Here is a 13524-nt window from a genome sequence, read left to right on the forward strand (position 1 = left end):
AACACTAGCATCACAGCCGCTTCACTTGATCTGTCAGAGGAGTTATTTACACATCAGTTGGAAGAAATGAGTGATGCGCAACCATTATTGCCAGAGGATGTAGATAACATGGATATGTCTCAGTCAGGCAGCATTACACACATGGGCGTACGGTGTGATGATGATGATGTTGTCATCAGTGAGGACAAGGAATGGGACATGGCTAGCTTGGTATCCATCCTTATGCAAATGGGGAGTTTGCGGTTGTGCAAATGGACTGTTTGCGGTTGTTTAAATGGGGAGTTTGGTCTGTCACTGTGAAGCGGGCATAACCCTTACACTACCTGATCGATACAACATCATACCTGATGTTTTAAAGCACGTTATTCCAAACATTTTAGGAATGTTAGGTGATTTATGCCCTTTATGGATTAAAACCAGACTCTGCATCAACTATGTAATTTTCCATGGGAGTTTTGCCATGGATCCCCCTCCGGCATGCCACAGTCCAGGTGTTAGTCCCCTTGAAACAACTTTTCCATCACTATTATGGCCAGAAAGAGTCCCTGTGGGTTTTAAAATTTGCCTGCCTATTGAAGTCTATGGCGGTTCGCCCGGTTCGCCCGTTCGCGAACATTTGCGGAAATTCGCGTTCGCCATTCGCGAACGGAAAATTTTATGTTTGCGACATCTCTACTTGTAGTATAAAGTAGAAATCTTTATTGGGAGTTATTGCATAAAATTGACATTTCAGCCCACGTCCGGGGCTTTTCCTCAGGATCAACAAACAATAAAGATTTCTACTTTATACTACAAGACCCTGAGTTCTAGCCCCTTTTTCTATTTTTTGTATATATATATATAAACTAAAGAAATATATTCCCATATATATAAAATAAAGAAATACAATCTGATCCACCAGGGCCAACCAGGTATTCCCCCAGGAAGCATAAGAGGAACAGAATCACCTGAATCATAAGTGCTACTGCAAAACCACCGATACAACAGAGATGATGGTAGTATTTAATCTAACAGACAGTGCTAAATTCGGACCACTATTCTGTGTTAAAGGCTGTTACAGCTGCCCCAGGCTACCTGAGGGTTGGACCGCCTGGATGTCCTTCTCTCCGCAGGGGTGGGGGCTGAGGGGGACAGTAGGTCCCCCCTTATTGTTTTTTTTAGGGCCCCCACCCACCGCTCAAGGGTGGGGGCCCGGGGGGGAGGACAGTAGGTCCCCACCCTCGTTATTTTTATGGCCCCTACCCACCGCGCAGGGGTGTTGGCGGGGGGAGGACAGTAGGTCCCCCATTATGATTTATGGCCCCCACCCACCGAGCAGGGGTGGGGGCCGGGGGGAGGACAGTAGGTCACCCCCTAGTGTGTATCGGGGTCCCTGAGGACAGGTGTCAGTCCATATCTGCCAAGTGACCCTATGTAGGGGGAACAGTTTTATTCTGCTCTGTGTCAGTGTGTATCAGGGATCCTTAGGATAGGTGTCAATCCATATCTGCCAAATGACCCTATGTAGGGGGAACAGTTTTATTCTGCTCTGTGTCAGTGTGTATCAGGGATCCTTAGGATAGGTGTCGATCCATATCTGCCAAGTGACCCTATGTAGGGGGAACAGTCCCTATTCTGCTCTGTGTCAGTGTGTATCAGGGATCCTTAGGATAGGTGTCAATCCATATCTTCCAAGTGGCCCTATGTAGGGGGGACAGTCCCTATTCTGCTCTGTGTCAGTGTGTATCAGGGATCCTTAGGATAGGTGTCAATCCATATCTGCCATGTGACCCTATGTAGGGGGAACAGTCCCTATTCTGCTCTGTGCCAGTGTGTATCAGGGATCCTTAGGATAGGTGTCAATCCATATCTTCCAAGTGGCCCTATGTAGGGGGGACAGTCCCTATTCTGCTCTGTGTCAGTGTGTATCAGGGTCTCTGAGGACAGGTGTCAATCCATATGTCAAGGTGTCAATATGTCATATGTCAGGTGTCAATCCATATCCATTGTAATTTAGGAATGTTAGGTGATTTATGCCCTTTATGGATTAAAACCAGACTCTGCATCAACTGTGTAATTTTCCATGGGAGTTTTGCCATGGATTCCCCTCCGGCATGCCACAGTCCAGGTGTTAGTCCCCTTGAAACAACTTTTCCATCACTATTGTGGCCAGAAAGAGTCCCTGTGGGTTTTAAAATTCGCCTGCCCATTGAAGTCTATGGCGGTTCGCTCGGTTCGCCGGTTCGCAAACGTTTGCTGAAGTTCGCATTCGCCGTTCGCGAACCGAAAATTTTATGTTCGCGACATCACTAGTGTTCAGATCTCACGAATACCGTCAGATCGCCATTGGGGTTAAATTGTTCTCAATGACCATTTGACATAACTCTGTCCAGGATTAGTTCCATGATTTTTAGTCATCAGGGTCGGTCTAGTTTGTGAGTATGGATGTACTGAACGACGCTGCGTTTGTATGAGTATAAAAGAAAGAATTAAAGTCTGGAGGTACCAGCGGTGTTCGGATAAAACAGTGACCGAAAACAGTTCCACGTGGTCGACGACGAAACACTGCTGGTCGTTCGGCAGTTTAAAATGGCCGCCGTTACGTGTTCGTTCATAAGAACAATGACCACCCAGCCGTTTGTCAATTAAGCTACAGTTAACCACAGCTTGTGGGAGGCTAACCAGCGGCACACTCCACATGCAGGGTGGTCGGTCATTCGGCATATTGTTCGGTGGTTTAGGGGTGATTCATACGAACGACAACCACACAGCCATTAGTCAATTAAGCTGTGGTTAACCACAGCTTGTGGGAGGCTAACAAGCAGCACACTCCACATGCAGGGTGGTCTGTCGTTCAGCATTTTATTCGCTAGTACGCAGTGTTCCCAGACAATGTTATATAAAGCCTCCATTGCTTAAGAAGAAAGGATGCTTTAAATGTAGTGGCTGTGTGACAGTCATATGAACAGTGGAACTACTTTTGTACATCCACACATGGTAAAATCATTCCTATTAGCCATTACATAACATGTAGTATATATGATAACCTGTCCATGTGGACTTTCACATGTGGGAAAAACTGACTTAACCTTACGAGATCAAATCAGGGGACATTGCTCGGGAATTACTATGGCTTTTTGAGTCCAACGAACAGAAAAAAACCTATTGCAAAACATTTCCTAGCAGTACAACATCAGCTACCGATACTTGACTTTATAGCTATTAACCATATTCCCCCACCTTCTTGTGGAGGGGACAGATCAAGAATATTACTACAATGAGAAGCCTATAGGATACACCATCTGAAAACAGTGTCCCCTAAAGGACTTAATAAAAATATAGTGCTTTCCATGTTTCTGTAAATATATACATTGAACTATTATGATCCATCCTGACTTTACTCATAATCTATATACATTCTAACTTTAAATCATTGTTTGTTGGTCTGTATATAATTAATTGTGATATACAATGTATGTAAATATGTTAATAATTATTTGAGTGGATAGGTCTGAACCAGTTGTGTTCATTACTTCCTGGGTACATCAGTAGATATTGGGCGATCCACACAAAGCCCCCCACGAGTGCACAAATTGGGTGTAACAAGTGGCTCTGCCATATAATATTTTGACTGTTTAACAAATATCCTCTAACATAATAGTCTAAGATTGACACTCTTTAATATAAATGTTCCTAAGTCAATTTTGGCATTGGCAGGTGGAGATACTTGTGTTGCACACATTACAATATGGTTACCCAGTTAATATTTGTCCCTTATGCTCCTTTAAATGGTTATTTGATATGTAAACTTTATGTTTGTATTAAGATAGATGTAAATATTATAAATTTGGTTTGGTTCGGTACTTTCGAAATTCATGACTTCGGCAATTTGGGACTTCGGAAATTCAGGACTTCGGCACTTCGGTTTGGTTCAGCACTTCCAAAATTCGGCACTTCGGAAATTCAGCACTTCAGCACTTTCAAAATTCGGGACTTCAGCAATTCCCTAACCCTATCCATAACCCTACCCCTATCCCTACTACTAACCCTACCCCTAACCCAACCCCAAACCATAATCCTACCCCTAAGCCTAACCCTACCTCTACCCCTAACCCTACCCCTGAGCTAATTTTACAATGTACAATTTATACTAACTATGACAATAGGTTAATTTTACTAATGAGCGATGAGTTAATATGTTGGTTAAGCATATCTGTTACTGGGTTGGATACCCCAGGGTATCAATGGGACTCTCTACTGATATATCAGTACTACACATCATATCCAGGTATAGTGACATCCTGTACACCCTCCAACAGTTCCCTGGGCAGATATTGTAACTAGGCCACCCCAACAGAGTGTGGTGTTTTAATGATCACCCCTACCAACCGAGGACAGAATTGGGACGCCATTGTTGGTTTATATACCAAATTATGCCCAACCCTTTCCACCCTAGCCTAGTAATTATACATGTGTAAATATTTTAAACTAACCATAGTATATAGATATACTCTTCTGTTATGTTGTTCACCTAACTGTTAAATTAGTAATGTCTTATAGTTTTGCAGGTATTGCACCAGTAACGGCTCAACCCTACTGAGGGTTTTTTATGGGAATCTTCTACACAACTGCAGTCTTGACAGGGTGCTCGATGGCTGGATATCCGTCCCACACATGGTGATCTGCATGTGCTAAGATCTGGATTATGTATCCACTAATGTCAGGCACTGTCCTTGTTTCTTCTACTCCTCTGCACTTTTTCTCTCTTACTCTATATCTTTACTATGTACCCTTTACTACCCCTCCATATCCCTCCTTCCCTTTCCACACCCACACATGGGAGGGGCTCACGAGGTCCTGGATATAACCCACTGGCAGGGTGGACTATAGTACAGCTACACTGTACTACATACAAATTTGCAAGTGCACACGAGTAAATGGCAACAACTCACTAACAAGGAGCAACCATGACCCTTAAGTTACCTCCCTTAATGTGAATTGCCGGAATGTCCCTAATAAAAGTTGCCTCCTTCTTAGAGAATTGAAGGAACAAAAAAAATATGCTGTGTTCATACAGGAGATCCCCAGGCTTATCTGAGGTTCAAATAAAATATCATGTCTATACTAGAGCTTATGCTTCATGAGCCTAAGGCCCCAGAAACACAGGGTAGAAGTAAATTTACATAAGAGAAGTACAAGGCACACAAATAGACTCAGGTGGCAGGTACCTGGTCTTTATGGTGCAATCCACAACACTACTTATCATTTAGTTAACATCTACGCACTGAATGTCCCTGATGATTCTTTTTGGACCAATTAAATAACCTGGTTTCAGCTCTGGTGGTTGTTTGGGGTTGATTTTAACGCAGTCCCATGCCCCGCAGTTGACTGCAGTGGTAGGGCTGGACAACTGAGTTCCCAGGGTAAGGGGGGACAGATGAACTGCTCCAGAGGTTATCTACGACACTGGATTGTTGAATGCATGGAGACTCCAGCATCCCAGTGTGCTAAATTACACCTTCTACTCAGCAGCGCACTCCACATGTTCACATATAAACGTCTCTCTTATTAATCAAATGGATATGCAATGGGTACAAATATCGCATATCAACCTAATCTCCTGGTCAGGCCTTGCAGATATAGCACTCCAACATAAACTTCGAGGACCCCGTCCCCTTAGAAATGGAAATTAAACAATATACTCCTCAGAGATCAATAAAACGCTGACCAACAGCGAACAGAAATCAATGACTACTTTAGGACAAATACAGTCCTTAACCTAAACCTGACAATGGTGTGGGTGGCCCACAAGGTGGTAATTAGTGGATCAATAATATAAATAGCCATGGCCTGTAAAAAACATTGTTACAAAACCATTATTTACCCTGTGTGCAGTTAAGTGCTATTTTACCTTCCAGCCCTATTTGCAGCCGTTCGCATGGTTCAGCACGAATCCTTTGTGTAAAGTATAGGTGGCCGCCATTTCGGGACTTTGCACGTGTTCGCGGCCATCTTACGTGTGAACAGCGGTGTTTGCCAGCAATTGTCTGGAACTAAAAACGGAGACGCAAACAGGCGAACACCGCTGAGACCTCCAGGATAACGTAACTTCGTGCTGGACCTACCGAACGACCCGCCGTTCGGTAGAGAGATTACCCTTTACATGGGGAGTATAGCGAACCCCGGGATAACTGTGGATGGCAAGGGTTTCGTGGAGTTTTAACGTACGAACGGAGACCGACCGCAAGGCCAAAACTTGTGGAACTATTTTCGGCCAGAAAGTCTGTGCGGTCGGTCCAAACTTTAGAACCCCATAGCTTTCGAATGGGCTGATTTTCGGATATGTTGCTCCTGAACAAGGGCTATTTAAGGTGTACTTGGCTAAAAATATGTACAGCATAATTGGGTTAACTGTTTATCTGAGGGGAGGGAATGTGTGGGTTGTACCATATGTGTGATTGGTGATTTTATGCCTCCCCCTGGGTGTGTTCTTTTTGTGTGTAACTACAATAAAAGCAGGCTGGGCATCCCAGTCCTTAGTTCTTGTTTGACCTTCAAATCGCAGCCTTGACTCTTTTTGTGGGCAGAAGGGTATCCTAGCTGTACTATAGCTAGTGGGATTATTCTACATTTTCAGGACTCGTATGGAATACTAAGGGAAGCAGCTTCTCCTCTCTTCAGCAATAGGAATCCAGACTAGCTAAGCAGTCCAGTTCTCAGCTAGACTGAGGGTAACCGTAACATTTGGTTGCAGCGGCGGGATTATCCTGGATTTCCTAGGAGAGGTACTGAACGGATGGAGAGCGCTTATGAAAAATTGAAACGTATGACCCTAAAGGATTTACTTGAAAGCAGAGGGGGGTATGCCAGCAACCATCCGAGAAGGGAACTGATCGCAGAATTAACCGAACTGGATCAGAGCTTCACGATGGCAGAAACCCCGACCACGAGTAGTGTTGAAAAGATCAGGATTGTTCGGGAGAGGCTCTCGCTATACGGGCCGAACCCACCTATGGAACTGATGCAGCAGTTGATGGCAGAAGCGGACGAGGATATACGGAAGGCTCAAGCCCACGAACTCAGCCTAGTGACCGCACACCGCAATGCCGAAGCACCGCAGGTAATCGTTCCTGTCGAAAATGCCGGGAGGCCTAAGATACCCTATGCGGCATCTAGACCCTTCCTAGAGATCGAGACAGGAATTGATGAATATTTGGCGGACTTCGAAAGGCAATGTGCCCTGCACCAGATTCCCAACAGAGAGTGGCCCACGATATTGTCTGGGAAACTATCCGGGCGAGCCCTGGAAGCATTTCGGACTCTGGGCACTGAGGAAATGACACAGTATGCGCTGGTCAAAGAGACACTGTTGCGGCGGTACGCTGTAACTCCTGACACGTATCGCCAACAATTTCGTGGCACGAAAAAGAAGCCTAACGATACACATATGGAATCGGCGCACCGAATGTGGAGAGCGGCAAATCACTGGGTGAGCGGAAGTAAAGCTGTGACTGGTGAGGAAATTTTACAGCTATTTCTCTTAGAACATTTTTATAACGGCATGGAGCAGCAGTGTGTCAGGATCATCATTGGGTTTAATACAATATTGTGTATTTGGGTCTGGCTGGGATCGAACCTGAGTTGCCTGCATCCCAGTCAGGATCCTTACATTGGGCTCCACGCATCTTTGACTGTTTCTACATGTCCTTGGTATCCTGTAGTCTGAGCCTGTTTGCCTGGGATTTGCACACCTGTTCCTGGTTCCATGATTATTGGGAGTCTTCCTATTTAAACCCCGCAAGTCTGGTCCTCGTTGTCAGATCGTGTTTCCTGTTCCGTTTGGTTTCACTGCTGTTTATCTGACTCCTGGTTTTGATCTCCTGCTCGTCTACTGTTTTCGCCTGATTGCCGCCAGCCCTGACTTCTGATTCTGTTACCGACTACTCTTCTGGATTTCCCTTGTCTGTACTGCGTTCCAGGAAGCACTGGTTATTTCAGCCCCAGTGCACTGTGTCACACCCTTGGGGATTTCTGTCCTGAGTCCCCTCGGTCTGTGCCGAATTGCAAAGGGTGCCTTAACTCTGCCTGCCGGACTCCCACTCCAGGTAAGATCCCTGACACAGTGGAAGGAATGGCTTAGAGACAGGCGACCTTCTACCTTAGAAGAAGCAGCCAAATTGGCCGATGAACATTATGACTCCCGTCTTCACGAACCCACGAACTACCGAACCCCAGCCCGGGTCGAGCCCAAAGATGTTTACCGTACGGTGCCACGTACCGAATTCCGGGCCCCGGTGCCCGCAGGGCCCGCACGGTACTCAGGACCACCAAATAACAACTCTGATCGTCCCAGACCGACCTGCTACCGATGCAAGCAACCAGGGCATCTCATGGCTAGCTGTCCCCTTAATACGCACCAGACCCCGCGGAATTATAATTACCCCTCTGGGTCATATCGTCCTGCCCGGGCACTCTGTGTTAACCAAGAGGCCCCTATGGAGGAATATTTGGGACCACTTCACGAGGCGGATCCTGTATATGCTGCTTCGGATAACCGCCAGCACCATCAGCAGAAGGTATGGCTAGAAGGGTGATCTACCGAGGGGTTGAGAGACACAGTGGCTACCATCACACTGGTCCAGAGCCATTTGGTGCCGGAGCACAAGCGATCAGGGCAGACTGTGGCCGTTAGAGTGGCGGGGGGAGATGTGTACAAAATTCCGACCGCTAAAGTACATCTTGAGTGGGGAACGGGAAAGGGGGCCGTGAATGTGGGCATAATGGATAATTTACCCCCCATGACTTCTGCCTATGCTCCAGTATACAACAACGAGGCGAACCCAGTGACTACCCGAGCCCAAGCCCGGACGGAGCGAGAACTCTCACCAGTGCGGGAGACACAGGTAAGACCTACCCCGACCTTGACTGACCTGTTAGGTCCCATACCCTGGGACACCCCAGATGCTTTCGAGTCTAAGACTGACCCGACATTACAAAAGTACCGGGAACGAGCAGAGACCGGAGGGGGCGGGTCAGATAACGAAACCTTTTTATGGGAAAAAGGGAAGCTATATCGCTTGTCGGAGAAAAGGGGACAGCATAAGCGACAGCTGGTAGTGCCCCACAAATACCGTCGAGAAATACTCAAGATAGGACACAACATCCCCTTGGCAGGTCACCTAGCTGTAACCCGCACACTACACCGCATTACTCACACGTTCTTTTGGCCAGGGGTACACGCTGATGTTAGGACTTATTGTAATACCTGCGATGTGTGTCAACGAGTAGGGAGGCGAGGCGATCACCCTAAAGCCCATCTAGTAAATATGCCCATTGTAGAGGAACCCTTCAGCAGGGTTGCTATTGACCTAGTGGGACCGCTGGCTACCCCTAGTCCCTCCGGTAAATGCTACATTCTTACCGTAGTGGACTACGCTACCAGGTACCCGGAAGCTGTCGCCCTATCCAACATACAAGCGGATACGGTAGCGAATGCGCTGGTGCAGGTGTTCTCCCGGGTAGGATTTCCAAAAGAAATCCTGTCCGACCGAGGCACCCAATTTACTGCTGAATTGACTCAACAACTCTGGCAGGTTTGCAAAATTAAGTCCCTCCTGAGCTCTCCATACCACCCCCAGATAAACAGACTTTGTGAGAGGTTCAATGGGACCCTCAAACAAATGCTCAAGACGTTTACTCAGGAATACCGAGACTGGGAACGTTTCCTGCCGCACCTCTTATTTGCTTATCGGGAGGTGCCCCAGGAAACAACAGGGTTCTCTCACTTCGAGTTGCTCTATGGAAGAAAGGTACGGGGACCCCTAAACCTGATCCGGGAGCACTGGGAGGGAGAGATGGAGACTGACGGTGTCCCCATTGTGCCATACGTACTGGAACTCAGGGACCGAATGGAGCAATTAGCCAAATCAGTGCAGGCTAACCTCCAATCGTCCCAGAGAAGACAGAAGGTATGGTACGATCGGGGGGCCCGAAAGAGAATCTTTACCATAGGGCAAAAGGTGTTAGGGCTTAAGCCAGTTAAGACAGACAAATTGCAGGCGTCCTGGCAGGGCCCCTACCAGATCGTGGAGAAAAGGGGAGCACCACTTATGTAATAGCTAGCTGCCATGACAGCAATCTTAGAATGACATTCCATGTGAACATGCTCAAGGAATATCTTGAGCGGCCAGAGAACGTGACGGCCGTATGCTGTCCCCCTCAGGAAGACCCCAACAGCCTACCCATTCCAGATCTATTAGAAAAGAGTCCCCCCGCAGATATAGTAGCTCAGGTTCAGATAGGGGACCGACTTAGCCCCACTGAAAGGGAGCAGCTTAACCAACTCCTGCAGTCCAAAAACCTCTCTTTCTCCCAGAAGCCAGGGTACACTACCTTAACCACCCACTAGGTAGATACCCCGTGACAAACTCCCTTACGCCAGGCTCCTTACCGAATCCCCGAGGCAGTTAGGAAAGGAATGAAGAAGGAGATCGATGAGATGCTCCAACTCAGGGTAATTGAGCCCTCCGATAGTCCATGGGCTTCCCCAGTGGTCCTGGTGCCCAAGAAAGATGGTACAACCCGGTTTTGCGTAGACTATCAGAGGCTCAATGAAAAGACAGTGACGGACGCTTACCCTATGCCCAGGGTAGACGAGCTACTCGATCGTATAGCCAGGGGAAATTAACTGACCACCATCGACCTCTGCAAGGGTTACTGGCAGATTCCCCTGTCCCCGGAGGCTATCCTCAAGTCGGCATTCGTCACCCCGTTCGGCTTATATCATTTTAAGGTAATGCCGTTTGGGATGAAGAATGCCCCAGCTACATTCCAGCGCTTGGTCGATAGGCTCCTGGATGGCTTCCAGAGTTTTGCTTGCGCATACCTGGATGACATAGCGATCCACAGTGAGTCCTGGGAGGACCACTTAGCTCACGTAGGAATGGTTCTGGATCAGATTCGGGCTGCTGGCCTGACTCTGAAGCCAGAAAAATGCCACTTTGGGATGGCCGAGGTACAGTACCTGGGTCACCGGGTGGGGTGTGGGAAACAGCGACCAGAGCCGGCCAAGATAGAAGCCGTCGCCAATTGGCCCACCCCCACCGCTAAGACTCAGGTCCTAGCATTCCTGGGCATGGCAGGGTACTACAGATGGTTTGTACCAGACTACAGCACACTTGCCAAACCCCTGACTGACTTGACCAATAAAAACTTACCTCGACAGGTCCTGTGGTCTCCCCACTGTGAAACAGCTTTCCAGGCTCTCAAAAATGCTCTTGTTAACGCTCCTTTCTTGGCGGCCCCAGCCCTTAACAAACGTTTTATCGTCCATACAGACGCTTCCATGTTCGGGCTGGGAGCTGTCCTCAGCCAAGTAGGCGAAGACGGAGGGGAGCATCCAGTTGCCTACATCAGCCGTAAGCTCCTGCCCGCGATGTCAGCTATGCAGCGGTAGAAAAAGAGTGTTTGACTTTGGTGTGGGCATTAAAGAAATTGACTCCCTATTTGTATGGACAAGAGTTCACTCTGGTTACCGACCATAACCCGTTGGTGTGGCTAAACCGGGTCTCTGGGGATAACGGCAGACTGTTACGTTGGAGTTTATCGTTGCAACCCTTCAATTTCACCATTACCTACAGACCTGGGAAACAGAATGGCAACGCCGACGGGTTGTCCAGACAAACAGACCTCAGCCCAGCATAACCAGCGGTCTGGACAGCCTTAGTCTGCGCCGAAAAGGGGTCAGACAGTGTCTGCCAGAGTGTTCCACAAAAAGGGAGCACTGTTACAAAACCATTATTTACCCTGTGTGCAGTTAAGTGCTATTTTACCTTCCAGCCCTATTTGCAGCCGTTCGCATGGTTCATCACGAATTCTTTGTGTAAAGTATAGGTGGCCACCATTTTGGGACTTTGCACGTGTTCGCGGCCATCTTACGTTCGAACAGCGGTGTTTGCCAGCAATCGTCTGGAACTAAAAACGGAGACGCAAACAGGCGAACACCGCTGAGACCTCCAGGATAACGTAACTTCGTGATGGACCTACCGAACGACCCACCATTTGGTAGAGAGATTACCCTTTACATGGGGAGTATAGCGAACCCCGGGATAACTGTGGATGGCAAGGGTTTCGTGGAGTTTTAACGTACGAACGGAGACCGACCGCAAGGCCAAAACTTGTGGAACTATTTTCGGCCAGAAAGTCTGTGCGGTCGGTCCAAACTTTGGAACCCCATAGCTCCCGAACCATTCATCCGAATGGGCTGATTTTCGGATATGTTGCTCCCCTGAAGAAGGCTAAGAACACTCTGATTGGCTGGTTTAAGCCAATCAGAGTGCTCTTTGTCATTTTACACAGTGTGGGAAAATTCCAAAGAACGTTCCCACGCGTGTAAAATGACACAGAGCACTGTGATTGGATGGCTTGAAATCCATCCAATCACAGTGCTCTGTGTCATTTTACACAGCGTGGGACAATTGATCTTTCCCACGCTGTGTAAAATGACACAGAGCACTGTGATTGGATGGCTTGAAATCCATCCAATCACAGTGCTCTGTGTCATTTTACACAGCGTGGGAAAATTGATCTTTCCCACGCTGTGTAAAATGACACAGAGCACTGTGATTGGATGGATTTCAAGCCATCCAATCACTGTGCTCTGTGTCATTTTACACGCGTGGGAAAGTTCTTTGGAGTTTTCCCACGCTGTGTAAAATGACAAAGAGCACTCTGATTGGCTTAAACCAGCCAATCAGAGTGTTCTTAGCCTAATTGCAGGGCGTGGCAAGGCTTTATAAGATATATAAAATATCAATAAAGATGTACTGAAAAGACAAATAGACTTGGAGCCATGGTTGTTCCTGCTGTTCAAACCAACAGAGAGAGCAGAGGATCCATAATAAACTTACATTGGCAGCCACACTCGCTGCTGCAGTCTTGCTTCAAATCCACAGTACCCACACTAAAAGACGTCATTATAAAAAGAAAATAAATGTATTTGATGGACTATTTGATGGACAAAGTAACCACCCAAATCCATAATACAGAGTCAACCTTTAACAAATTATGGCAACCGGACAAATTCATGAACCAATAGATGATGTCTGGTACCTCCCTCCAGGGGCGGGAGGAGCCCTAATATCCAACTGCCCCTCCCCCCACCACCCTCTACTTTCTCTCTCGTAAGTTTTCTCCTCTCTTTCTCCTTCTCTTCCTCCTACTTCTTTTCTTCATATATCTGTATACTTTAAAAACCTAGAGCCAGTTGGTGCTATGAAAACACGAAAGGTCTAGTAGCTGGAGAAAATATAACGCTGCAAATGCAGAGAAATGAAAAGTACCTGCCGCATATAATGGGGCTCATTACGCGATACTCCAAAATAAAAATTGTTCCTATCAATCTCAATACTGCCTTTATCACAACATTCTATACCCTATTTTGACATAAGCAAACTCAATTAATATGCCAATGTTTCCTCTGTATTAAAAATTATTTTTTTTTACATTTTTTCTCTACCCATGTACTGTACATGTTGTATATTATGC

This window comes from Pelobates fuscus, chromosome 4 (assembly GCF_036172605.1).
Source record: "Pelobates fuscus isolate aPelFus1 chromosome 4, aPelFus1.pri, whole genome shotgun sequence".
Taxonomy (NCBI): domain Eukaryota; kingdom Metazoa; phylum Chordata; class Amphibia; order Anura; family Pelobatidae; genus Pelobates; species Pelobates fuscus.